Below are 25714 nucleotides of genomic sequence, written 5' to 3' on the forward strand. Positions count from 1 at the left end.
AGTCTTAATCTTCCAGCCACGGGACTGTGTTAGAACTTTCTCCGCTAGATTATTAAATAGCAGTTCCCCATGAAGTTACTTACAGACTGGGACCATGTCTTCGCTTCACCTACTCTTTGCTAAGCTAAACAGACTTGGCTCCTTGAGTTATAAGGCAGATCTTCTAAACTTTAATCATTCTTGTGGCTCTTTTCTGAACCCTCTCCAGTTTATCAACATCTTTCTTGCATTATGGGCTTCAGATGTGGACCCAGGATTCCAGTAACGGTCCCACCAGTGCCAAATTCAGAGGGAAAATAACCTCTCTATGCTTCCTCCAGATCCTGGCGACGTCTACACTGCTCTCTCTTGTGCAAGAAAATATGCAAATGAAGCAAAGCGGTGAATATTGCTGTGCCTCATTTGCATACTTAACGAGCCGCCATTTTGCTCATGGGCTTTTGCGCAAGAGCTGTTCTTCCTGGAAAAAAATGGCAGAATGGCTCTTGCACAAAAGCCCCTTGTGCAATATGACATCTTATTAAGTATGCAAATGAGGCATGGTAATATTTACTGCTTTGCCTCATTTGCATATTTTCTTGCACAAGAGAGGGCAGTGTAGACGTAGCCCTCTGTTTATACTCCAAGGGCCACATCAGCGAGTTTTGTTCATGGCATACCTCTGAGCACTTCTGTCCCCCTGATTTTTCACCATGAGGCAAAACCATGTTCCCGTGTCTCTGCTCTACACAGGACAGCTGAGGTGCTGAGACTGTCAGCAGGGAAGTCACCCACCTGGGAATGAATCCTGCTGAACCCCACAGTCCCCTCAGCAGCACAACGGTAGAAACATTGCCCAATATTCAGACGTGGGGTCAGCATTATTACATCAGTGCAGAGAATGTTGCACCAAAGACTTCTGCAGATAGCCAAAGTCATTCCACATCACTGGGTCTTTGTTTTTCTGAAAAAAAAAAAAAAAATTGGTCTATCAAACTGTCAAAGTAAAACAGATTGATTCAGAGGTGGGAGCTCCTGCACCAATCAAACATCAACCAGTCCTACCCTAGCCATAGGAAAGAAGCAGCATGTACTTTTGTGACTTCAAGAAAGCATTGGAGAGCGTTCTTGGCTCTTGTTGTGCACCACTGAATGGAGGTAGACTATTCACTGCACATTCTAAAGAGCTTGCAGGCTGCATGGACGATCAGACATTGGTCTGTCCTTGTCTAGTGTCTGACACATGAGGTGACCAGAGCATTTCAGTACGTTACAGGGAACCCTAGCAATTGGGCTACAAATCAATCCCACTGCTCCTTTCCCCACATAGCCCGAGATCAGCCATGGAGAACAGCGGTGGAGAAGGAACGTATCAGAAAGTGAACCACGGGTTTTTCAAAAGTGACAGTGTGAAGGAATTGGCAATTTTGCTTCTCTTGGATTTCAACTGTCAGGCAAAGTTGATCCTAAAGAAGCACTTATGACATCTCAAAAATAACAGCAGACTTTCGATCATTCAACATATTTTGGTATGAAAAACTGTTAACAAACGAGAAAGCACTCGTAAGCGATATGTTACATCATTGCCAGATGCCCCAATGCCAGGTGTCCTAGAGGGAATAAGCAGAACATGGAATCCTCAAGTGATCCCTCTCCTGTCACCCATTCCCAGCCCCTGACAGATAGAGGCTAGGGACACCATTCCCACCCACCCTCGCTAATAGCCATTGATGGACCTACCTTCCATGATTGTATCTAGTTCCGTTTTTGAACCCCATTAAAGTCCTGGTCTTCACAACATCCTTTGGCAAGGAGTTCCACAGGTTCACCATGCACTGAGTGAAGAAAAATTTCCTTTTGTTGGTTTTAAACCTGCTACCTATAAACTTCATTTGGTGACCCCTAGTTCTTATGTTATGGGAACAAGTAAATATTTTTTGCTTATTCACTTTTTATACCAGTCATGGTTTTATAGACCTCTATTATATCCCTCTTAGTCTCCTCTTTTCTAAGCTGAAAAGTCCAAGTCTTTTAATCTCTCTTCCTATGGGATCCATTCCAAACCCCTCATAATTTGTGTTGCCCTTTTCTGAATCTTTCCAATGCCAATGTATCTTTTTTCAAATGAGGCTACCACAGTTGTGCGCATTATTCAAGATGTGGGTGTACCATGGTTTTATATAGAGGCAATAAGATATTTTCTGTCTTATTCTCTATCCCTTTTTTTAATGAATCCTAACATTCTACTTGCTTTTTTGACTGCTTCTACACTCTGAGAAGATATCATGATCTCTCTTTTGAGTGGTTATAGCTAAATTAGTCCCCATCATGTTCTACGTATAGTTGGGATTATTTTTTCTAATGTACATTACTTTGCATTTATTAACATTAAAATTCATAGCAACAGAAAGTAGGGTATTCCATGGACAGCAGCCACACCAAAAAGAGAGAGAGGCAGTTTTGACACGGATCCAAGGAGGATCCTTTAGATCAAACAATTCATTAGGGCATTGACCAAAGCCAGTCCCACATCAGTGTATTGGTAAGGAGTGCACAAGAACATCATCACAATTCCACTCCTGTCAGTGGGACAAAGAAAGTGTGCCACCTCCCACCACAAGAAAGAAAGCCAGCAAGAAAGCCAGCTTCTTGGAGAAGATGTACAACTAGCACCCATGAACAGCACTGACATCAGCCAGAGAAGGCAGAGCAGAAGACAGGGATCAGTGGAGATGCCTTGGATTCATGATTGCTGCTGAACCAATAGAGCAAATATGGATGGCAACAAATACTCACCACATGTTTCATGTGAAAACACAGAAATAAATCTGGCTGCACACCTGGAAGTGAGGACACAGATTAGCCCTGGTTACTCCTGCTCTGCCCCACAGTAAGAAATCCCTTCTGCTCCCCCTTATTTCTCTCCCTGACACCCCTGAGGCTCTCTCCATGCAGTCCCAACTGACATGCAGGAACCGTGGGCATGCTGTTCTCTCAATGACGCCAAGTGACAAAATCTGCATTAAGTGAATCAACAAGGCCATCTCAGAAGAGGCCAAATAGGAAATAACAGGGCCCATTGCCTAATGGGACTTATCAATTATTATCTCAGACCATATATCTTTGAGGGGTGATTGTTTCACAGAGCCTGACATCTCATATAGCTTTAAATTACTCACAACCGGGACGGCTTACAAGATAGCAGTAAAATCAGGAGAGGATTGGGCAATGTAATTATAGTATGGAAATGATGTTGATCGCTCAAGCAGTGAGCAGACCTTGAATCAAAAAATCCCCTTTCCCACTCCCCCTCCTTGCTCTTCACCACAGCCACTGCACCTGAGGAACCAGGGAATTAGAGCGCAGCTGAACCATCATGTTAGAAATCTGCCAATGAGGGTGTGAGGATGGCTTTTTAAAATAAAACCTTTACCACAGCAGTCCCCTTGTCTGTTATTAGTGCCAGCACGGTGCTAGCTGGAGATGGAATCATTTGGTCAGTCAGTAGCATTGAAAAATGGATGTGCGCTACTAAGACATAGAGGGTCAGAGTTAGATAAATCCACAAACAGGTGCCTATAAAAGTAAAATGTGGGTCTCGCTGGAAGATTTAGGTACAGTGCATATGCCTTTAATGGGCATTTCCCAACCTATTAGGAACCAAATTCAGCTCTCAGTTAAATTGGTATGAAGCTGGTGCATTTCTATTGACTATGGGGGGAGTTTCTCCAGATTTAGCCCAGTGTAAATGAAGGCAACATTTGGCACTATGTTTGGTAGCAGCTAAGGGAAGACAAGTCAATAATGGCCTGGTGCTTTGCAAAGTTAGAATGGACTTTTAAAAGACAATCCTGACACGGATTATTCTTGGTTGCCGGTCAGAAACCACTCCAGAAAAAAACCAGTATCTTTAACAGTCTTCAGGATGAAACAAGATGGAATTTGGAAGAGCCCGTGAGGGTGTTCATTTAGGTGTGAAGTTACCAGAGATCAGAAGGGAATTTGGGTCCTTCAGTCTGTGGCTGGACTAGAGATTTCTGGCAGAAGAAGAAGTGTATCAGTGCCAAAACTGGCACAAATAGAAACAAGGCTGGTTAAAAAGTGTCTGCTTGCCTGGAAACTTTTGATTTTTCATTGAAAAAATGGAAAAAACATTTTTTTCTTCAAAGCTGAAAAGTTTTCTGTTTCCAAGAATTTTTTGACAGAAATTTTTCATTTTTCAGGGGTTTTTTTTTTAAATAAATGAAACCATCTAAAATTAAAACATTTTAGTAGAAATTTTCAGTGACCATCTTTAGATATCAGGCTGGCAGTATTAGGGGATTATGCAAATAGCTGTAAATGGAGGAGGAGATTAAAACTGACTAGAGTATTTGCATTCCAAATGACGTTTTACAGAAGAAACTCTAAAAGTTAATGATGTGGTTTGGGAAATTTTTCTTGTGGGTTGGTTAAAATTGCATAGCACCAGGCAGTATTTCTATTTGTGATGACTTCCCAGGATCGACAGTGCCAGTGCCAGGATCTAAGTTCAGTGGCATGCATGGAACCATACACACTACACTAAAATACACACAAATATTGTGCATATTTAATGTAGGAAAGTAATCTGATTTCAAACAATTCCCAACCAGGCATACATCTATTAGGGATCTCCATCCACATTTATATGTAACTTGGTGATAAAAGCCCATCTCAGGGCCAAATCCTGAAGGCTAGTGAAGCAGAAGTGAGTAACGCAACTAGTACTCGGAGAAATACTTAGTTTTGGCCTTGTCAGTATATGGTCCCATTCTACCAAGTTTCCTTCCAAAGATTTTTCCTATGCTATAGACAGAGCTCACTGAAAAACAGAATTTCCATTCAATGGGAAATTCTGAGATTTCAAAATTTGGTTTCACCCCAAACTGAGGGTACGTCTACACTACACCATTATTTCAAAATAACAATGTGAATGTCTACACAGCCATTCTGAAATCGGTAAATCTCATTCTATGAGGAATAACACCTATTCCGAAATACAGGCAGTCCCCGACTTACGCGGATCCGACTTATGTCGGATCCGCAGTTACGAACGGGGCTGCCCCAGAGTACACGGACTGCGGGACCTCGCGGTCCTGCCGCCCGTGTACTCTGGGGCTTTCTCTGTGTCTCCCTGGTCTGCAGACCAGGAAGACACAGAGCAAAGCCGCGGAGGGGCTCGGGCAGCCCAGGGGCGCCTGGGCTGCCCGAGCCCCCCCGCGGCTTTGCAAAGCTGCGGGGGGGCTCGGGCAGCGAGGCACTCCAGGCGCGCCTGGGTTGCTCCGCTGCCGGCTTCCCCGCGGCTTTGCAAAGCTGCGGGGGGGCTCGGGCAGCGAGGCACTCCAGGCGCGCCTGGGTTGCTCCGCTGCCGGCTTCCCCGAGCCGGGGAAATTTTCATATTATTGAAATTAAATGGTTTGATAATTTCCAGTGAAAATTTTGAAGAATGGTTAGATTCCTGCCAAATGTTTCGATTTCACTGAAATCATCATTTCCAAAGGAAAATTTTCAGCCAGCTTTGGTTGTAAAGGCCTTTTTACTTCTTCCCTCCCAGTGCTGTATGCGTTTGTGCAACAAGCTTCTGCGCACTCTTAGATCAGAGGACCCTGAAATAGATTCATACTTGCATGTAAATCAGACCCATTTCTGAGATTCTCCTTCAAGCAAAACACCTCAGCTTCAGCCAGATGTTTGCCTGAATAAAGATTTCAGGACCAAACCCATCATTTTAACAGTGCTCTAGCATCTTACAGAAGACATTGTAATTAGCTGGCTTTCAACACTGACCCTTTGCCGAGTAGCTTCAGATCTGCTCATCTGTGTGTCAGATACCCTATACTGCTAACAGCTAAAGGAGATTCTCCTTCCAATCCAGTGTCAGTAGCCTATGATTTTGGGGCAGAAGGAAGGATCTGAAGTGTGCAAGGTTGTCTGAATGTATTGCATCCATTATTATTGTATATGACTCATACTGATTTGTTGTGTGTCTTGCAAAAATGTTTTACATGATCATCTCTACCCATTTGCTGTGCTCAGAGCTTTCATTGCTTTCAAACTCAGCACCGTACTCTGGGGAAACATGAGCTGGCACAACACATATTGCAGGAGGGTGTTATGCAAGATCCTGCCGTGTGTCCCTAAAACACAGAGTCCTCATATGCACTATTTTATACCTCTGCACCCCATTGCCACTGCAGATTAATCCCCATCCCTCCCCTAAACACACAGCTGCACTACTGCAAGTGCACCTTGAACGTCACCACAAACTTTTCACACACCCTAGGGCCTTGCTAGAGCACAGGTGGTCAATTGTGTCTCCTTTAGGGTGGCTTTATGCTCCAAGTTCATGCTCACTTATGGGCTATGAGAGTCACTCAAGCATTTTCACTGGCAAACAGGTGCAGTTGGAATCCGGTGGTGTAGGAATGAAAGGGGAATGCCTGGGATACCCCGCTGCATTGCCCGCTCTGATGAGGGTTAACATTTGAGAATAGGCCTTTGGAATGGGAACTGGACCCTGGCAGCCCAGGGGATAATAATGAGATTCATTCTTCCTTACAGTCCCTCCAGGACAGGACCCTCTGCAAACAACATGAGGGCTCTGGCTCTCCCTCTGGTGTTTCCTGCAGAGAAGAGCAAGCTGCAAACCTCAGCTGCTGCTTCCCTTCGCCCTCCATGTTATTGAGCCAAGTTATTAGCGGAGGAGAGGTGGTCAGAGGAAGAAGTAAATGAGATTTCACACCTGCACAGAAGCAGAATACAAAGCACCCCAAGGGAAGGGAGCTCGACACACAGAGCCCATCAGTTAGTGGGAAGAGCCACGAGAAGGCCTCGCCTGACGATGCTCTTTACAGCAGCAGGCTCGTTCCGCTTGCAAATCCGGACTGTGAAGGGTTTTTGAGGTTTTAAAAAACCGATCTCTTATCGTCCCTCCTATTCAGAACACCACGAGGCCTGACAAAGGTAAAAGAATCGCAAAGGAGAAACAGCTCTTGCTCAGTAAAAGCCTCATCACCAGGTTATTCAAAAGTGAAAAGAAAGGATTAGGATTAGCCAGGACCATCTTGAGGATGCACGGGGCTGAGCATGGAGAGGATATTCAGAATCAATCTGGACTGCAAATATTGAATAAAGAAGCTTTCAGCATGGAGCGAAGAGCTGGAGCTAATCACTCACTCCCCCCCAGGTGGGAACTTGTGAGATTTCTAGCATACCAATACCCTGCTGGCGGGCACCTCATTGTAACTCAGTCTGGCAAGTAGTGAGGAAAGTAGGCCACAGGAAAGTAATGAAAAGAGCAACAAATAATGCAATCAGATTTCAGACAGACAGCACATTTCACAGATTCTGAAACCACAAGGGATTGCTAGGATCATCTAACCCAGGGGTGGGCGAGAAACCAGATGCAGTTCGCCAGGGTTAGCCACCGGTGGGTTGCTGGCACAATTTTTGTCTGCATGTCTACGGATACAGTTTCTCACAACTCCCGTTGACTGCAGAGCACTGTTTTCAGCCAATGGGAGCAGCAAGAAATACTGTGGACTGAAACACCTCTTCCTGCAGCTCCCATTGGCCGGGAACAGTGATCCACAGCCAATGGGAGCTGCGATGGCTGGTACATGCAGAGGGACAGGTAAATATAGCAGCAGGGGCCTGCCAGGGGCTAACCCTAGTGAACCAGATCCGGTCCATGGGCTGGTATTTGCCCATAGCTGATCTAGCCTGACCTCCTGCATTACTCAGGCTGCAGGAGTTCTCTGAATTTGTTCCTCTTTGAACTAGCACATGACTGTTGGAAAACCCTCCAGTCTTAAAAAGGCTTGCCCTGGACAATCTGCCACAAGTTGTGCAAAGGTTTGGCACTTTTCACTGTGCCCCCCACAGCCACATAGGATCTGAACCCTCAAACAGTGGCAGTGGAACCACACTCTTTTGCTAGCCGGCTGTCTGTTATGGGCATTTGTTCTTGTATTGCACCATTCTTTCTTGTGGGGTAAATGCTACCTGCACTCCACTGATTGTGAGGGCTCTGTAGTTTGCAGTGTATTGGCTTTGCACATAAATGGTTGGCTGCTATGGGACGGGAAGGGCTCTCCCTTTCGTTAGCCTTCATTAGCCTTCTCTCCACACAACATTTCTGATTATTAGCTATCACAAACCTATAAACAAAAAACAGGACTATGTAGCACTTTAAAGACTAACAAGATGGTTTATTAGATGATGAGCTTTCATGAGCCAGACCCACTTCCTCAGATCAAATTGTGGAAGAAAATTGTCACAACCATAGATACCAAAGGATACAATTTAAAAAATGAACACATATGAAAAGGACAAATCACATTTCAGAACAGAAGGGGGATGGAGGGGGGGGGGGGAAGGGGAGGAGGTAAATGTCTGTGAACTAATGATATTAGAGGTGATAATTGGGGAAGCTATCTTTGTAATGGGTAAGGTAATTAGATTCTTTATTCAAACTCAGGCGTAAAGTGTCAAATTTAAGCATGAATGACAGTTCAGAGGATTGAAACAAAATACAGGACTATGTAGCACTTTAAAGACTAACAAGATGGTTAGTTCAGAGGATTCTCTTTCAAGTGCAGTCTTAAAAGGCCTTTGAAGCTGAGGAAGTGGGTCTGGCCCACAAAAGCTCATCACCTAATAAACCATCTTGTTAGCCTTTAAAGTGCTACATAGTCCTGTTTTTTGATTCAGCTACACCAGACTAACACAGCTACATTTCTATCGCTACAAAGAAAAAGTCAGTTGTCATTTTGCATAACATTGTAAACCACTTTCTAGAGCAATAATATTAATCACAAGGAAGGACCCACATGAATCTGGCTCCCTTAAGAAATGGTCTGCCAGCAAGCCCCACACCAAAACCTGCCAGGAAGCCTCTGAGAGTGAGTCATACTATTGATTGAGGGCAATCAGCAAGTCTGCAGGAGAGGAAATGAGCACCCTTCAGGGCAATTGCACAGCTGTGCCTTTGCCTTCAAAGACAGACTTGTGGGGCAAGGGCTGGGCCAGGGAGCAGTTGCCCAGGGGCACTGATGACAAAGCTATCAATCAGGCGGGAGGCTTAAATTGGTCTGCAGGTACACTGGTTCCAGGAGGACTGAACAACAGAGGCAGGGATCATAACTTGCTTTCCCCCTGCTTTCTCCAATTCCTTAAAAGTTGATGCTCTGTGAACGCTTAACAAACCGCTGTTAGTCCAAGTCCTGCACAGTACGGTGGGGGAGGGAGGGACCGGAGTCTGGAAGGGAGGCCAGGTACAGATACATTCAGAGTTCACAGCCAAGCTGCCAGCACTCCTTTCAGGTGAGATCATGTTCTCCTGCCAGTCAGGATGCAGACACATCTGCAAAATGCAACAGCTGCTGGGACATGTTTGCTAAGCCCAGTGAGGGCCTGGAGAGACAACTACTGCCTGGACACACAGTGCCAAGGCCAGGGGTTTGGGTGCATTTGGTCTGGGCGAGAAGCAGGTAATTTCTGCTGCCACAGACTCCCGCTGGGCGCGGCTGCTGCGGGTGCCTGTGTGTGCAGAGGAAGGGACTGGATCTGTGGGATTTGTCTGGAGTGTGGGCACTTGTTTCCCTCCAACACAGCGCTAGGCCATTTCCTTCCCTCCAGTGCACCGAGACAACAGCCAAGTGTCCAGCTTCACTTCCCAGCAGCCTGCGGCACGACACAAAGAGAAAACAACCCTCAGGAGAAGTAAGCCCGGCTGACAGGCCACTGAGGCCCCTTCCCCGGCACACACTGCCCCTCTGCTTTCCCACATCTGATGGACCAGCAGGCTCTTTTTCTCGCCAAGCCCCCCTGCAGTAAGTCCCCTGGCATAAGGACAACTCTCCTCGCAGGCAACTCAACAGCCCAGTCAATATCAAGAAGGGACTAAAACACTCAGGCTATGTCTATCCTGGTGCGATCTTGCGCCAGAGCTATGCAAATGAGGCTAAGCGCGGAATATCGCCGAGCCTCATTTGCATACCTAATGAGCCGCCATTTTTGCGGAAGAGGCTCTTGCACCAGAAGGAGCGTCTACACTGCCCCTTCTTGCGCCAGAAAAACCCTCTTGCGCAATGCCGTTATCCCTGAAAATAATCAGCGTAGCAGCATTGCGCAAGAGGGTTTTTCTTGTGCAAGAAGGGGCAGTGTAGTCACTCCTTCTGGTGCAAGAGCCTCTTCACCAAAAATGGAGGCTCATTAGATATGCAAATGAGGCTCAGCGATATTCCACACTTAGCCTCATTTGCATAGCTCTGGTGCAAGATTGCGCCAGTGTAGACATAGCCTCAGGAACGCGGGTTCCCATCCAGGCTGCAGGGGTGTGAGATGCAGGTGACTATGGCACCAGCCCAGGAAATCAGACCTGGGCAGGCTGGCTGCTAACTACAGCATTGCTCAACATCTCTGTGAGCCTCAAGAGAGTTCACCTAGAACCACAGAACAGGCTCTGGGGTGTCTGACCCACCCAAGGCAGATGCTCTCCAGCTTAAGGATGTTAACTAACGACTAATTTACTAGCCAAGTAGTCTATGGAATTTCCATCGACTAGTCGATAAGCACTTCCACATTCCTCCTTTGAAATTCCATGCTGGAGCCCAGGATCAGCTGGGGAGTCCCCAGCTTACTCCAGGTTCCGCAGAAATGCTACAGGGAGCCTGGGAGTCCCCAGCTGACCCTGGGCTCTGTGCGGTGCTGCCCCTTTAAAGCAGCAGCGCCTCACGGAGCCTGGGTATGGAGCCCTATCTGATGGGGGGTGGGGGGAGGAATCGACTAAGTGACTGACTATCCACTAAACATTTGCTTATCAGATAGTCGACTAGTCAACTAGTCCTTAACATCCTTACTCCAGCCTCCTTTTGAAAACCTCCCAGGAAGGAGATGTCTGGAAACCAGAGTCGGAATCCGGGTCTGTACTGAACCCCTCCTCCCCTCTGCCCGCTGGGATTAGCAAAAGCCTAGGGCAAGGTTTCTTTGTGATTCTTCAAATCTGCTCCAGGGAATCACGGGTTAGATCTTTCACACCCTTTGCAATCGGCTCAGCAGGGACATCCGACATGGTCTCTGTGAATATACCTTCCTCCCACTCAGCACAGCTTCTTTCCCTGCCACAAGCCCTGGGCACCCTTTCTACAATGGGCACCATCAGCCAATAGCACCCTCTTTCCCTCATCTTCAGAGTCCCACCAGATGCAGGAAGTTAGAGGACAGTGAAGACCAGGCACCGGCATGGGGTTTCCCAGGTTTTTGGGGAACAGGGCAAGGAGGCCCCTAAGTGGTCTGAGTTCACTTGAACACCAAACATGAAGAAGAGTTGGCTGCTGAGAACCTCTTGCAAATGGCTTTTGTAAGCTGAGTGCTTGGGTGGCCACCCAGGAGAAATTCAGGTGCCGCCCAGCTGATTAACAGAGCACCCTTAGCCAGCAGCATGTGTTTTAGTAGTGGTACACATCTGCACATATTGGTGCACATAACAAAATTTATTCTGCACATGGATGGAAAAAATTAGAGGGACCATTGCTTACTACCTGGGAGTAGTTTCCCTAGCCAGTAGTAGGCAATGTTTTAAAGAAGGTGTCTGCATTTCCGGGACTGTTGGGGATGAATGAAAGAGAGAACAAGCTATAGATAGACTCCCTTGGGGCTCAGGCTCCTCTTTGGGCTAGGGGCTCTCCATGGGGCATGGTGGGGTCTGGGCACTGATGGAGAATGAGAGCAGATAACCTCTGTAAGGGAGAGATGGGGCCTCTGTTTCTCGCTTTCTGCCTGGCTCACCGCATAGGCGGTTTCTGCCAAGCTCTGTCTTGAGATCCCCAGCAAGGGTCATGGGCTCCTGCAATCTAGATTTCCCTTTGCCTTAAGGCCAGCTGCTCCAGGGAACTCTCACCGCCAGTACATGGGGAGAGCAGAGCTTTGGATGTTCTGGCTGTAAGAAACACTGTGGCAGGGAACTGACTGCTCTGGGTTTGGCCCTTTTTTTGGCACCAGCATCAGAGCTGAGCTCTTGTGAAAGTCTGTCCTGGATACCGGCACTGGGTGCTTGAAAATCTGGCCCTGAGAGTCAGGGGGGAGTGAAAAGGTCTGGCATGTCAGCATCCCCACTGACTCCAGAGACCCAGGCATCCCACCTGTCCCAAACACCCCTGCTGAAGAGCCAGGCCTGCCAGGTGCCTCTGCCCACACCAATCTCACTCAAAATGCACTGCTAGCCTCCCATGTGGCTCCCAGCCACAGAGAGAGGGGAATTAAGCTGGCCTGAGCTTCACACAAAGAGCATCACAAAAGCCAGGCCTGGCCAGTGAGGCAGGGGATTATCCCACTGAGCTAAGAAATCTAAGCTGAGGGATGCTGGGGGCACAGTCACTGATTTCAGGAGAGCACTGCAGCTATCAGACTGGATGGACATGATAAAAGGAAACCCCCTAACCACCGGCCCAGCATTGAACTCGCCCTTGTGGGCTTGCTCCGCTCTCTGCTCAGAGCACTGACAGAACTGCAGCTGTCCTGGGATGCTGCTTTCCCCCTCACCCATGCCAATGTCCAGCACATCCTGGCAGGGCTGGCCTGAGGGGAGATGGTGCCCTGGGCCAACTTGGTGCCTCTGACCCCTGTGGGCACAGCACCCACCATTTCCCCTGGCACCAAAGGGCTCCCAACCCTGCACCCCCATGCTGTGCCCTCTGCCCTCAACCTCTGCACAGTGCCCCCTTATACCTATTAAAATATATATCTATCTCATAGAGCTAGAAGGGACCTGGAGAGGTCATTGAGTCCAGGCCCTTTCCCCTGTGGCAGGACCAAGCACCATCCCTGACAGATTTGCCCCAGAGCCCTAAATGGTCCCCTCAAGTATTGAACTCACAACCCTGGCTTTAGCAGGCAATGCACAAACCACTAAGTTACCCTTCCCCCCCATCCTATGTGTGACTGCCAACTCCAGCCCAGCACTGCAAGCGTGTTCTGTCACAGTGCTCCCCTGCCCAATACCCTCCTCCCCCTTTGCTCAGCAACTCCCATGGACAGTTGCCTCTCCCACACTGGCTATAGTGCCTTGGGCACGGGCCCAGTTTGCCCAGTTCTAAGGCCAGCCCTGCACCCTGGTCACAAGGTCCCCGTAAAAGGGGACAGACTAGACAGCATGAGAGGCAGTTCTGCAAGCTAGCCCTTGGGAGCATGGATCGGCCAGTCAGCTCAGTGACCCTTCCCCCAATGCCCATATAGGTTGGTGCCTGATCTGTTTTCCTGAGGATCACCCTGTAGGAAGGGAAGGCCTCCCAGCATCTCCCCAGCGTCTCCAGCTGCTGACTTACGGGATGCAGCCCATGTCTAACCACAGCCCCGCTGTGGTGCCGTTCTGGCTCTGACATGATCACTCATCACATGAGGATACTCCTGCAGGCCCAGAGGAGCCGGGGGCTGGAACAGCTCATCCCAGGAGCTGCCCACCAGAGAGAAGACTCAGGTTGCATGGGACAGATGTGCTTCCAGCCAGCCCCGTGCACTGTTTATTGAAACCTGCCCCATACAAGGTAGGTTTCTTCCACTCACTTCCAGACTTGCCAACTGAGACACGGACAAATTGCTGCCCTGAGGCCAACCGCACCTGCAGAAAGCCCAGGAGAGCTGGTCTGAGGGCCCATGCTGGGCAGTAGGTCAGCAGTGCAGGGAGGGAGGCTTTGCATGTGGTTCTGCTGATCACTGGCACGGGAACTCTGGTGAAATCTGATTGTGATTGTATCCTCTGAAGGGTCATGGGTGCAACCCAACTGCACCAGTAAATAGCTCATAGGTTCCATCGCAGACACATGCATTTCCTAAGATTGCCAGATGGTTGAAACAAAAATACCGAACTCCCCCCCCCCCAAAAAAACTGGGAAAAAATGTTGTTGAAGGGGGAAAAAAAGGGGGGGAGCAAAACCAGAAACCAAAGGACTCTAAGGACTTAAGCCAATAAAATAAAACAGCATTAAAAGCATGTCCCCTTTAAGAGTGAGTGCCGGGATAGGAACAGGGGAGCGGTTGAGCACTGAGACCCATTGCTTCCCCTTGGTCGGCAGCCATTTTGTGCCAGCAGCCTTGCGGAACCAGGTAAGCATGGGGGCTGGGCTGAGGGCATTGGGGGCCAGGGAGGGGTTCAGCCGGGAGCTGAGTGTTTGTAGGGTTGGCAGGTGCCCGGCATTTTCGCCTCCTGGCTGGGAAAAAATCAGAAAATACCGGACAGCTCAGGAGTCCGGTATTCTCTGAATTTTTTTTACCAGGCAGGAGGCGAAAATACAGAACTGTGTGGGTGAATACCGGACACCTGGCAACCCTAGACTGATCCAGAACCCTGACAGTCCCTCCCTTTCAATAACTTCAGTGTCTACCATAGTGGTCACCAATCCGTAGACCTCTGACTGGGGATCCTGACTGGTTTGGCCAGGAGGCTACCAAGTACTTCAATTGCCCCTCCACCCACTGCTGTGCATCTCCTGCCCTCTGCCTTGGAGTTGCCCCCCTGGGAGCTTCCTGCTTTCTGTGCAGGGTGTGAGAAGTAGAAGAGGGGGTGCTGATGTCAGCGTCTAGACTACAGGCTTTTGTCAACAGATACTGTCGGCAAAGCTTCTGTCAACAAAGAGCGTCTAGACGGCATCCGGTTCTGTCGACAAAGCAAGCCGCTTTGTGACATGACAGTGTAGACGCAATAACACCTTCTGTCGACAGAACTCTGTAGAATGAGATTTACAGCTGTTGACAAAACTGCTGAGTTCTGTCACGTTATGTCGACAGAACTCAGCAGCAATGTAGACGCAGGTTTAGTTTTGTCAACAAAAGTCCACTTTTGTCGACAAAACCCTGTAGTCTAGACACACACAGGGTGTCCTTCCAGCCCCAACTTGCGTACCCTGTCTCCTGACAGGGAGAAGGGGATGGAGGGAGCTTGGCAATGCAAATCTCTGTTACTCTCACACACTGTGTGTGTCTCTGTCATTCTCACAAACACACAGGCTGTGTCTAGACTGGCAAGTTTTTCCAGAAAATCAGCCGCTTTTGCAGAAAAACTTACCAGCTGTCTACACTGGCCGCTTGAATTTCCACAAAAGCACTGATGATCTCATGTAAGATTGTCAGTGCTTTTCCGGAAAAACTATGCTGCTCCTATTTGGGCAAAAGTCTTTTTCCGAAAGACTTTTGCCCAAAAGGGCCAGTGTAGACAGCACAGTACTGTTTTCCGCAAAAAAGCCCCGATCATGAAAAAGGCGATCAGGGCTTTTTTGCGGAAAACCGCGTCTAGATTGGCCATGGACGCTTTTCCGCAAAAAGTGCTTTTGCGGAAAAGCATCCTGCCAATCTAGACGCACTTTTCCAAAAATGCTTTTAACGGAAAACTTTTCCGTTAAAAGCATTTTTGTAAATTCATGCCAGTGTAGACATAGCCACACTGTCCTTTACTCTCATTTCCAGACCCAACACGTATATGTGGGGGGGAAGGAGGAGGCAGGGTTGATTTACCTTTTTTTTACTGCTTGCAAAGTAAAACATTTTTGGTTTTTGACTGGTCTCTGCGTTGCATAATTTCAATTTCTCTCTCACACTTACATTTAATTCTTTAAGTAGAGAGTTCTAAAATGCTTAACTAGAGTAATTATGCCTATGGTAATTGCTGCTCCACACTCCAAACTCCTTGGTCCAAGACCAGAGCCTGCACCCCAACCTCCTACCCCAGGCTGGTGCAAGTGAGTGAGGATGGGGGAGGAAGGGGAATGGAGTGAGCAGGGTGAGGTCTCAGAGAAAAGTTGGAGCAGGGGCAGGACCTCAGAGAAAGGGGGAAGGAAGCCAGGCAAGGGTATTGCACTTACATTGAAAAAGTGATCTTGTGGTTAAGAAGGTTGGAGACTCCTGGTCTACCCCATTGCCAGAGGCTCTGACCACAGCCCCTTTCCCTGGCTGGCAAGGCAAGAGATTCACCAGCAGCAGGAGAAAGACCCAGGTGTCACTGCTGGAGGAGAGGGGATCCTGAACCACGTCTCTTCCACCTGTGAGTTTTCCCCTTTCCCTTTTCCACCTGCTCCGCTTTGCTCCTTCACTCGTGTCTCCCTGACCGTGCTCTGGGGCTTCTGCGCCAGGGAAGCCACTGGAGGGCTTACCGGGGCAAGTCAGAATGCAAGCCAGGCGGGGAAGTTCCTGGGTTTGCATCCAGCTTAGAAGCAAGCCCAGGAGAAAGGAGAGAAGGAGACACTCGGGTAGGAACCACTGCAGAGGAATGGCCGGAGAGCAAGGACAGCGTGAGACAAGAAGTTGAGTGAAGGAGGAGGGGTCGGCGCAGAACATCCTAGTGAACAAAGAGTGAACAAACAACAGAGGCTTGCCTGAGCCCCAGTTGCATCTGCAGAAGTGGGGCAGGACTGCCCTCTCTAACACAGGCCAAATTGTCTTGGGAAAATTACACACCAGAACCCCAGCAACAGGGGGCAAACTTCCCTCCCTGTGGAGGTGTGTGTGTGTCTTAGCTGCCTCGATGGCAGGGATCCCTCTGTCCTTTTCTCTGGGGAGGCACAGGGCTCAGGGAGTATGCACAGCATCTCCTGCAGGGCTCGCAGGCCAGGAGTGGGCCCCCCCAGCCTGGCCCAACCCCACTCCCAAAAGACAAAAGTATGGAATGGAGCAAGGATGGGCAGGGAAGTGGTGACTGACGTGGAGAGGTCGATCTATCCCAAAGGGTTTCGATGAGAGGGAAACAGCTCCTTGAACTAGCTTGGTTTGTGGTTCCTTCTTTCAGAAATTATAACCCCGGCACTGGCACGGAAAGGACAGGCAGCTCAGGGACTCCACAGCTCCCAGTCCTTTGTGAAGATTTGGATGTACCCCCAAAGGGAAGTTGATCCCTGGGTACATCTGAGCCCCCACTGCTCCACAGTGTGTGGCTCTGCCTAACGCTGCTACTGCCTTTCATCAAAGGAGAAAAGCCCGCAGAACACATGCCTCAAATGCACCAGCATCACTGACAGATTTTCCGAGTCTTCAAAGGGCCCCATTAAATATTAAAAATAGCATTGTTGTTTTAGCAACATTAATTTAAATGAGGCAGATACGACACATTTTTACTGCCTGCATGAACTACAGGCACTGTGCTTTCACTAGGCAGGAGAGCTTGCATTAGTTCTACTTTCTAGTGTGTCTGATAGCAAAGAGGACAGCTGATGTGCTGGAGACCAAGGCTGGGAAAACGTTTAACTCTAAGTCTCCAACCTCAGTGCGTGCAACACTTCATCCCTGTGGGTGTTTGGCAGGATGTGCTATAGGTTGCCAGAAATGTCCCTGCTATATTTTTCCATCTGTGTGCAGAATAAATTTTGTTCTGTGCACTGAGGCATGTGCAGATGTGCACCACCAATAGAAACACATGCTGCTGCCCGTGGGAGGGTGTGGGTGCTCCAATCAGCTGTGCAGCACTGGAATCTCTCCTGAGCAGCTGCCCAAGCACTCAGCTTAGAGGGAACCCTGGTTGCCAGGTGTCCGGTTTTTATTCGGAAATCCAGTTGAAAAGAGGGTCTGGCAGGATCCAGGCAGATATATTGCCTGGACACTAAAGGGTTGGTTGCTGCATAGTGACGGGGAGGTACCAGGTCTGTAACAAAGGGGTGCTCTGGAGGGACACTACTGAGGGTGGATAGCTTAGTGAACCAGGCTGCTCAGCCCAAGTCTGGGTTCCTCTGCTTACAGGCACCAAACTAGTCACAACGAGCACTTCTGCTTCACCTCACTGGCTGACTCTAAGTCACACAAGCAACCCCTCAGACACTCTGGTTCCCCTGCATCACCACCAGTAACAGTCCCCTTACAGATGAGAGGCTACGAAAACCAATCTGATCAAATAAAAGGTTATTCCCATCTCAGTGGAACAGCCCAGGTTAGTTTATAACTGAGATCAGGACTAGAAATCATGCTGTGAGAATCCTTGACAATCTAAAATCTAAAGGTGTATTCCAAAAAAGAAAGAAAAGAAAAAAAGAAAAATAATTAAAAATGAGGATATAACCACTTAAAGGCATCAAATACACACCCCAACTGCAAAGTTCTTGGTGCAGGCTTGTAGCAGAGATGGAATAAACTGCTGGCTTAAGCCAAATCTCAGGAGTACATCCACAGCTTAGCTGGGCCATTCAGTCCTTTGTTTAGAGTTTCAGTTTGTAGCAAAGATCCTCCAGAGGTAAGAAGTAGGACTGAAGACAAAATGGAGGGGGTATCTTCTGCCCTGTGGAAAGAATCCCATTGTCCCGCTGTGGCAATGTACATCAAGAAGACGGTGTTTGGAGTCACATGAGCAAGTCACCATTGCATGCAGGAGTCAGTCTTCACAAGTAGAAACTATTGCACTCGTGCTGTCCTGAACGTTCACAGGGGAGCCCATGGGATGTGGGCTGGCACCTCCCGGTGCCCATTGTCAGTCAAGTACTTCTACTCGGCTTGAATAGCCCCTTCACGAGACATTGGCCAAACCTCCTGTCAGTGTCTCCCAGACGCAAACATTTGAAATTCAAGTTCTGAAACAGCCCTCCTAACTTCAAATACAAAAATGATACATGTGTACAAATGCCATCATCAGAACCAGCAAACCATATGCTTAACATAGTCACCTCACGTGGCACATGTTGTACAAGAGATGTTGCAAATATAACACAGAGTGTGCAACTGTGATCTATAGAGTCATATTTTAACCCAGGAATGCCACAGGATAATTACCCATCCATGCCCTGTTCAGCCAGGGCCGTCAGGCTGCAGCAGTTCCCAGCCCAGCCCCGGAGCGGAGAGAATGCAGGTTGAGGGAGCAAGGGAGGTGGTGGCAACTCAGCCAGCAACAGGAAGAGGAAGGGAAGAGGAGCAAGTAATTGGGGCGGGGCCTCGGGGAAAGAGGTGGAACAGGGGCGGGGCCTCGGGGATGCAGTTTTAAGCAATTAGAAAGAAGGTACCACCCCATGAAGTCCAGAGGCCCCATTTTCTGAAAGTTCTGTTTGTGACCTGGCACCTTGTGAGGACCAGCTGCAGGGGGGTGAATTTTGCCTCCTGAGAACAGAGCCTGGGCAAGGAACAGTGCAAAGAATCATCCTGAACTTCACCCCAAACCTCTTCCTGGGCCCTCTCCAGGCCCCTAGATTCCCTAGTCCTCCTGCTTTTCCTGGCTTGGCACATCTGACCACCTACTCGGCATCTGCCATTCCATTTTGCTAGTGGATCCAAGGGAAGCAACACACTTGTGACTTGGGGGAGGGCTGGCACAAGTGACACTGGCCTGAAGCAGCCACCCACACCTTCTAAAGAGGTTGCTGGAGCCAGAGAGCCTGTCTGGCCCGGGGGAAACAATGTGTGGGGACTGAGAGGAGTGTGATGTGGAAGGGACCCCATAAGTAGACAAGCAATAGCACCTGGTCTCACTGGACATTTCTTGTTGACACTTTCCTCCAAGCGGGCAAATGAACTTTCCCCCTTTCTGAGCAACGGTGTTCTAATCGCTGGGTCTCCGTCCCGGTTGCAGCGCTGGATTCTGCACCCAAGGGGCACCAGTGTCCACCTTCTCCATCACAGGAGGGGAAAAGGCCACGTGCGATGCCACAGGGTTGGATCCACACTGTCACCCAGGCATTCATTCTCCCCATATCCTATCAGCGCATACGCAAACGCCCATCCCAGGGCCCACACTTTATTTCATAGGCCGAGCATTTGGGTAGCAGATAACTGGGAGGTGATGGAAATCACCTGTGACTTGACCTTCAGTAATGATGGATAGCGTGCTCCTAAAGATCATCTGCAGAAAGCCTTCCTCCTAATGCATCATCTGCAGCTGCAATGAGTCAGAAAAAATAAAAAGCCCTTCCACGCACCTTCGGGGGCTGAGCATTTCGTGTCAAGGAGCCTTCCACTTCCCAATGAGCTGGATAATGAAATTTGTCTGCGTAATATAAATTTCAGTTGAAACTCAGAATCAGGACGTGCAAAAGATGCCTTCGGTGCAACTGATTTGTCTTTCATGTCCAAGTGCCCCAATTGACCCTCACCATGTCTCTCACAGTTCATTCTGCAACAGCACCTTGCCCAAGAGATGAGCCACACAGCATATAATTTAGCTGGCAGTCTCAGATGCTTCTCTGCTTCCAAGTCAGATGTGGCTAAAGGCATTTTCTTGATTTGCAAACGCATGTTTTTTAGAATAAATCATTCAGATGCAATAAAACTACCCAATCCAGCCGCCTGGCTATAAGTAAGTTATGTTGTTGGGATATTTCTTGTAGACAGTGCTTTCCCTACTCCTGGTGACAATATGCAGTAGCTCCTCATATATAAAAAATAAAATAGAATACAATAATATTTTGTACTTACCTGGTGCGTTCCATCTGGGGATCTCAGAGATGTTTGCTCAGAAATATATTTTACGGTGACAATTATTATTTGAATTCATTACCGATAGAAGGAAAGTGAGCAAGCAAAAGCCACAGTGATGCTGTAGGACAAAGAAGGACATATTCGGGATTGTTTATCCATTTTGTTAGATTCAGACACACAAATGCAGGAAAGCTACCAGCCGTTTCAGGGGCGTTGCAAACGGAAGGCTTCATGATAACTGATGCAAGAGCTGTTTGGAAAGACTCCAGTTGCCATTCCTCACTCCCCACCTCGGCTCATTTCTAGAACCATTCCCCATGTCTTGTGTTCACTGCGTTTCTAGCCCAAACTCTCAGATGCCAGAAGCTGAACATTCATCTGAATGCCAGATTTTTGTGGCTTCTCTAATCACAATGTTTGAGAGATGCTGGGAGAAGAATTCAAACATAAGCATGGCTGTTGTGGAGGGGAAGACAAACAAAGAAAGAAGGAAACATGAACTGTGAATAAAACTGCTGTGTTATATCTGATATTTAAGGCTATGTCTACACTGCCAGTTTTTTTTTGCAGAAGATATGCAAATCATGCTCTCATTTGCATATTTTCTGCCGATCCTTTTTTGGGAAAGAGGTTTTGCTGCTAAAAAGTCCCGTGTAACACCATTTGTCAGAAAAAATCCCTTTTTCGCAAGATCCCTTATTCCTCAGAAAATGAGGTTTACAGAAAAAAAACAGCAGTGTAGACATAGCCTAAAGGAGCAAAAGGGATGTAATGCTTGATCTCAACTTCTGTCTCCTCGAGGAGGGAAGGTTTGGATTAGGCATTCAGATGTAGAACAAGGTCCAGTGGCTTAGAACAAGAAGTCTGCCAAAAAAGTAAAGAGTTGGAAGGAAGACCCAAATAACAGAGAAGTCAAAATTGTTTGGTGCCATTACTGTCAGTGCAAAAAATCCTGACATTATTCAGTAGCAATGACTGGAAATCTCCAGCGCCAGTGATGGGGTATGTAAACTATAAACCAAAACATTTCCCAGTGCCTTGTAGTCCTTTGCCAGCCATTGTCTCTGATTGGGAAATGGATAGAAAATGCACTGTGTGAATCGCCCCATCACTAAAGCCAATGATGCTAAATAAAGATTTCTGCAATGTGGTACCTCTGTTCTTCTATTGAGTTAGCCCTCAGAAGCCCATTGGAAAGGCACGAGCTGCTTCAAACTACAAAATCCAGATGTTGCAAATGTGTGAAAGCGGGTCTTTGGAAGCTGGCATGACTCTAGATAATCCCAGATAATGTAAACCTGCCCGTCTTCCTTGGTGCTCTTAATTCTACAGTGTGTTCTGTATTTTAATAACTGGGGTTCTCACTCATTCATTAAGAGAAGGTGAGTTGTAAACTTATCTCAAATGTACAGTATCCCATACCAAAAGCCCTAATTTAGTTCCCATTAGTCTGTACAGTGGGGACATGATGGCAGAACCACTAGTGAGGCACTGTTTTGGGTCACTGCTTTAGAGTATGATGGCATTTTTGTGAGTGAAAGGAGCTGGGTTAATGCCTTTGCCATACTCACATCCTTTAGAATCACAGAATCATAGAATCGCAGAGTGGGAAGAGACCTCAGGATGTCACTGAGTCCAACTCCCTGCTAAAAGCAGGACCATCCCCAACTCAATCATCTCAACAAAGTATTCATGAGACACTTACCCTTCTTCCACGGAGCCATTCAATGGACTGATTGCTGCAGATATATTTGCTATGGCAGGTACCAGCATATGGACCATGACAGAAACCAGGCTTTAATTAAGACTGAGCATAAGTGTGAGCAATGCTCATTTTAGGCACTGATGGAATTCAATTCTGATAAAATCATTCCAGTATCACAAAGATGCTTACTTGGTTTGCAGCTGCCAGGTAAGTTGTGCAAGCTGAGAGTTCTCAGTGTTTAGCCCCAATCCGGCGAAGTACCAAATGACTTCAACAGAGCAGGTGCTTAAAATTAAGCATGCGCTTAAGTGTTTTGCTAGACTAGGAATTTCATGAATGACACAGAATGGGTGTGTATTGGCTCCAATATCTCCACAACAAGGATGAAAATTTGCGTCTGAGGAAGTGGGTGTATTAAAAGAAAGCTCATTTTGCAGACACTGAAAGCTGTGAAAACAGGAAAAGATAGTCTAATCACGCTCCGGGCAGGGAAACTTTAGCAGATGTGTCCCCGTGGATTCAAGCTCCGTGTTAGCTCATTCCATGTACGTAAAGAGGAACAGATGCTGCTTTTCATTGCAGAGTTTTTCTTTCTATGATGTAAGAAATATTATTCCATGTTGTGTATTAAAAAGTGTAATCATGTGGGTTGTGGTGTTAGGGATGTGTATTTTCCTCACTGCCTGCTGTTGTATATTCCCAAAAGTTTGAGTAAGGTGGTGAGCAAACAGCAGAAGAAAAAAAAGTTGTGTACATGTTTTCTCAGCCCAAACACAGGTTTCAGTGTGTTTGTAACCCTTTTCCATTTGCATTGCATCTGCCTTCAAGTAGCTGGGTTCTGCTAGCACAAATACACATGTATTTATGAGGCTAATTGAGAGGGCTGGAAGTGTCCCATACTTAGCTTTTGATGTCAATTGGCTGTTGACTATTACCACCCATTCAGGTCATGTCTTTGCTGAGGCCAGGAGAGATGGTGTCAAAATTGCATAAGAAGGAAAGTTGCTCCTAAGAAACAATTCAACCAGCCTGACCACTCGCTTGTCACACTTACCTCATTTCTTTGGTTTTCCAGCTATAAACATTTGAGCAAGAGAAGCTCCTATGCAACTGGCTGTTATCTGCAAGTTAACTTCCATTTACTCCTTTCTCAATGGCCTGTGGGGTACCCACTGGGGAAGGACCCCCCTTCACATGGCTCAGCTGAAGAGCTCTTGGAGAGGCAGGACACACCCTCTTATCTGCCCATCACTTCTATTGAATGTCCCACCCAGCTTCCCTGAATTTGGGCACTTTGACTTCTCAGGATGGCTCATTGCTCCTGCCTGCAGGGGGGGGGGGGGGGGGGAGTCTGTACAACATCCAGAATCCCTGCAAGCTCCTCTCCCAGGCCTGTTACTCTTGCGGCTGCCACATGTTCCCAGACCAGCTGTTCCTGCCTTTGTCCCTATATGGTCCCCTGTCCAACTGCTAACCCACCTCACACGCTATAGCATAGGTAATGGAGAAAAGTCAGGCTGGGGAAAGGCAGATCATGAGTATTTCTGGCCCTGACATTTTCTTCCAGATATCTGGATTTCCATATATTTGAAAACCTAATATAAACAACAGAGAGGGAATTTGCATTTCGGGCAGTGAGGAATGAAAAATGGAGGCGGCGTAATGTATTGCCGCTCGAAGAAGAGGAATGACAGTGGTAAAGTCGAGCACACACGACAGCACCCAATCGGATTGTGGCAAACTCATTTCCTGGCAGAATATAGGGTTTCATCTGCTGGAACATTTAATAGGCATCAAAGAAAGATCACTTCTCTCCACTCGGTGCAGATTGAGAGCCTTCGCTCTTGCTTTATTTTTGCCATTTTATTAAACCCTTTATATAGTTTTAATACAATATGTATAATCCTCCTGAAAACAAATAAATTCTTATACATTTCCCAGATTCTAAGGATTTCTGATGGTTACACATGTTTTATTTATATTTTCAGAGAGACATTAAATATGTGATGTGTAAAAATATGCAAAAAAAATCAACTCTAATTTATTACTATGTACAAAACCACATTACGTTATGGCGTTAATTCCAGCCCTAGGGAAGGCAGGCAGAGCCTGCAGCCAGTATAGCCAGGGGTGGGTGTTTGCACCAGCCTAATTTTCAATATTAATTGAAATGCATGAATGTGCCACAGCCTGGCCATGCATTCAAAAGAACTTTTAATCTTCCGAAACTTGGCGCAGGGATCTCCCCAGAGATGGAAGCTTTTTGGTGGGAGCTGGGAAGAAATGGGGAGGTAACTCATTTTTGTATTCCACAATCCCTCTTCATCTGTGCTTCCCTAGCAGGGTGTGAGGCTGCCACAACAAAAGCCAGTAGCACACAGAGGCATTATCCTAGTGCTGCACCTGTATTTAGGAGCCTGTGGAGACTTCATGCCCTTAGAAAAGTGGGGCTCCCCCTCTCACTCACCCAGTGTAAAGCAGGAATAACGCCGTGGGAGTCAACGAAGAGACACTTTTAGCACACGTGTAAGTACCAGGAGAATCGTACCTGAGATTCTTGCACGGATCCTGTAGCATTGCTCATTTAGCAAATGGCTTTGGGGCCCATGTGCTGGTGGGAACTGTAAGGACAGCCACACTGGGTCACACCGAAAGTCCATCTAGCCTAGTGGCTGGTGCTAGGTGCCCCAGAGGGCATGAACAGAAAAGGCAATCACTGAATGATCCCTCCCCTGTCATCCAGTCCCATCTTCTGGCAGTCAGAGCACCCAAGTGTGGGCATCTGGGCTAATAGCTGTGGATGGACTAATCTTCCAGGGACTTAGCTAATTCTTTTGGAACTCCGTTATACTTTTGACTGGCACAACATCCCCTGGAAACAAGTTCCAGAGATTGGCTGGGCTGTGTGACGAAGTACCTCCTTGCCTTTGTTGTAAACCTGCTGCCTAGTCATTTCACAGATGACCCCTATTTCTTGTAGTATATGATCCCCTTGGAACTCTTCACAGGCTGCTGGGGCCTAAGCTTTCTTAAGTCCTTTTGTATCACTTGCCTACTTTACCCCTTTTCCCTGAACATTTATGGCACTTAGCTCTCTGCTGCAGCTCCTGGCAGAAGGCTGATGAGTGGATAGGGGCTCTCTGCCAAGAGATGAATTCCACTCTGCCCATTTATTGCCCTAACAATGGGAGACAGGTCTCTTCAAAGCCTGCCAGCATGTTTCTTGTCCACCGGAAGTCAGAATCCTGCCTGTGACATCAAAATTCCACAGCAATCAGCTGGTATGTCACAAAGAGGATTTTGACATGGGCTGGAAAGCGATAGGTGAGACTGACAGGACCCAGGATCTTATCACCATGCAAATCACATCAGAGATAAAACACATTGGGGATGAGAAAGCCAAGTTACTTGGGCTTCATCAGGAGGTGTCAGAGGTTCCTAAGTGCCAAGGCAACACATGCTAAGCCTACAAATGCTTATTAATAAAGCACTAATTGCACATGATGGGTCCATGCTCCTGGCTATACAATAAGCATCTTCCTGGAGTCCCCCAATGGACCAGAGGGACTTTTACAGCCACACTATGGCTGCTACTTTATTATTGTTTTAAATCCCAACTGAAATGAGAAGACAGGT

At 47.5% G+C, this 25714-nt stretch overlaps 1 long non-coding RNA gene across 1 annotated transcript; it reads right to left on the minus strand.

Annotated features, from left to right (window-relative positions):
• Positions 1-1719: 1719 nt before the first annotated feature.
• LOC142818406 (uncharacterized) lies at positions 1720-25301 on the minus strand. The gene is made up of 2 exons (XR_012895892.1): positions 24627-25301; positions 1720-1814 (listed from the first exon to the last, which is right to left on the minus strand). It is a non-coding gene; the product is annotated as an uncharacterized LOC142818406 (long non-coding RNA).
• Between the last annotated feature and the right edge of the window lie 413 nt (positions 25302-25714).

This window comes from Pelodiscus sinensis, chromosome 15 (genome assembly GCF_049634645.1).
Source record: "Pelodiscus sinensis isolate JC-2024 chromosome 15, ASM4963464v1, whole genome shotgun sequence".
Classification (NCBI taxonomy): domain Eukaryota; kingdom Metazoa; phylum Chordata; order Testudines; family Trionychidae; genus Pelodiscus; species Pelodiscus sinensis.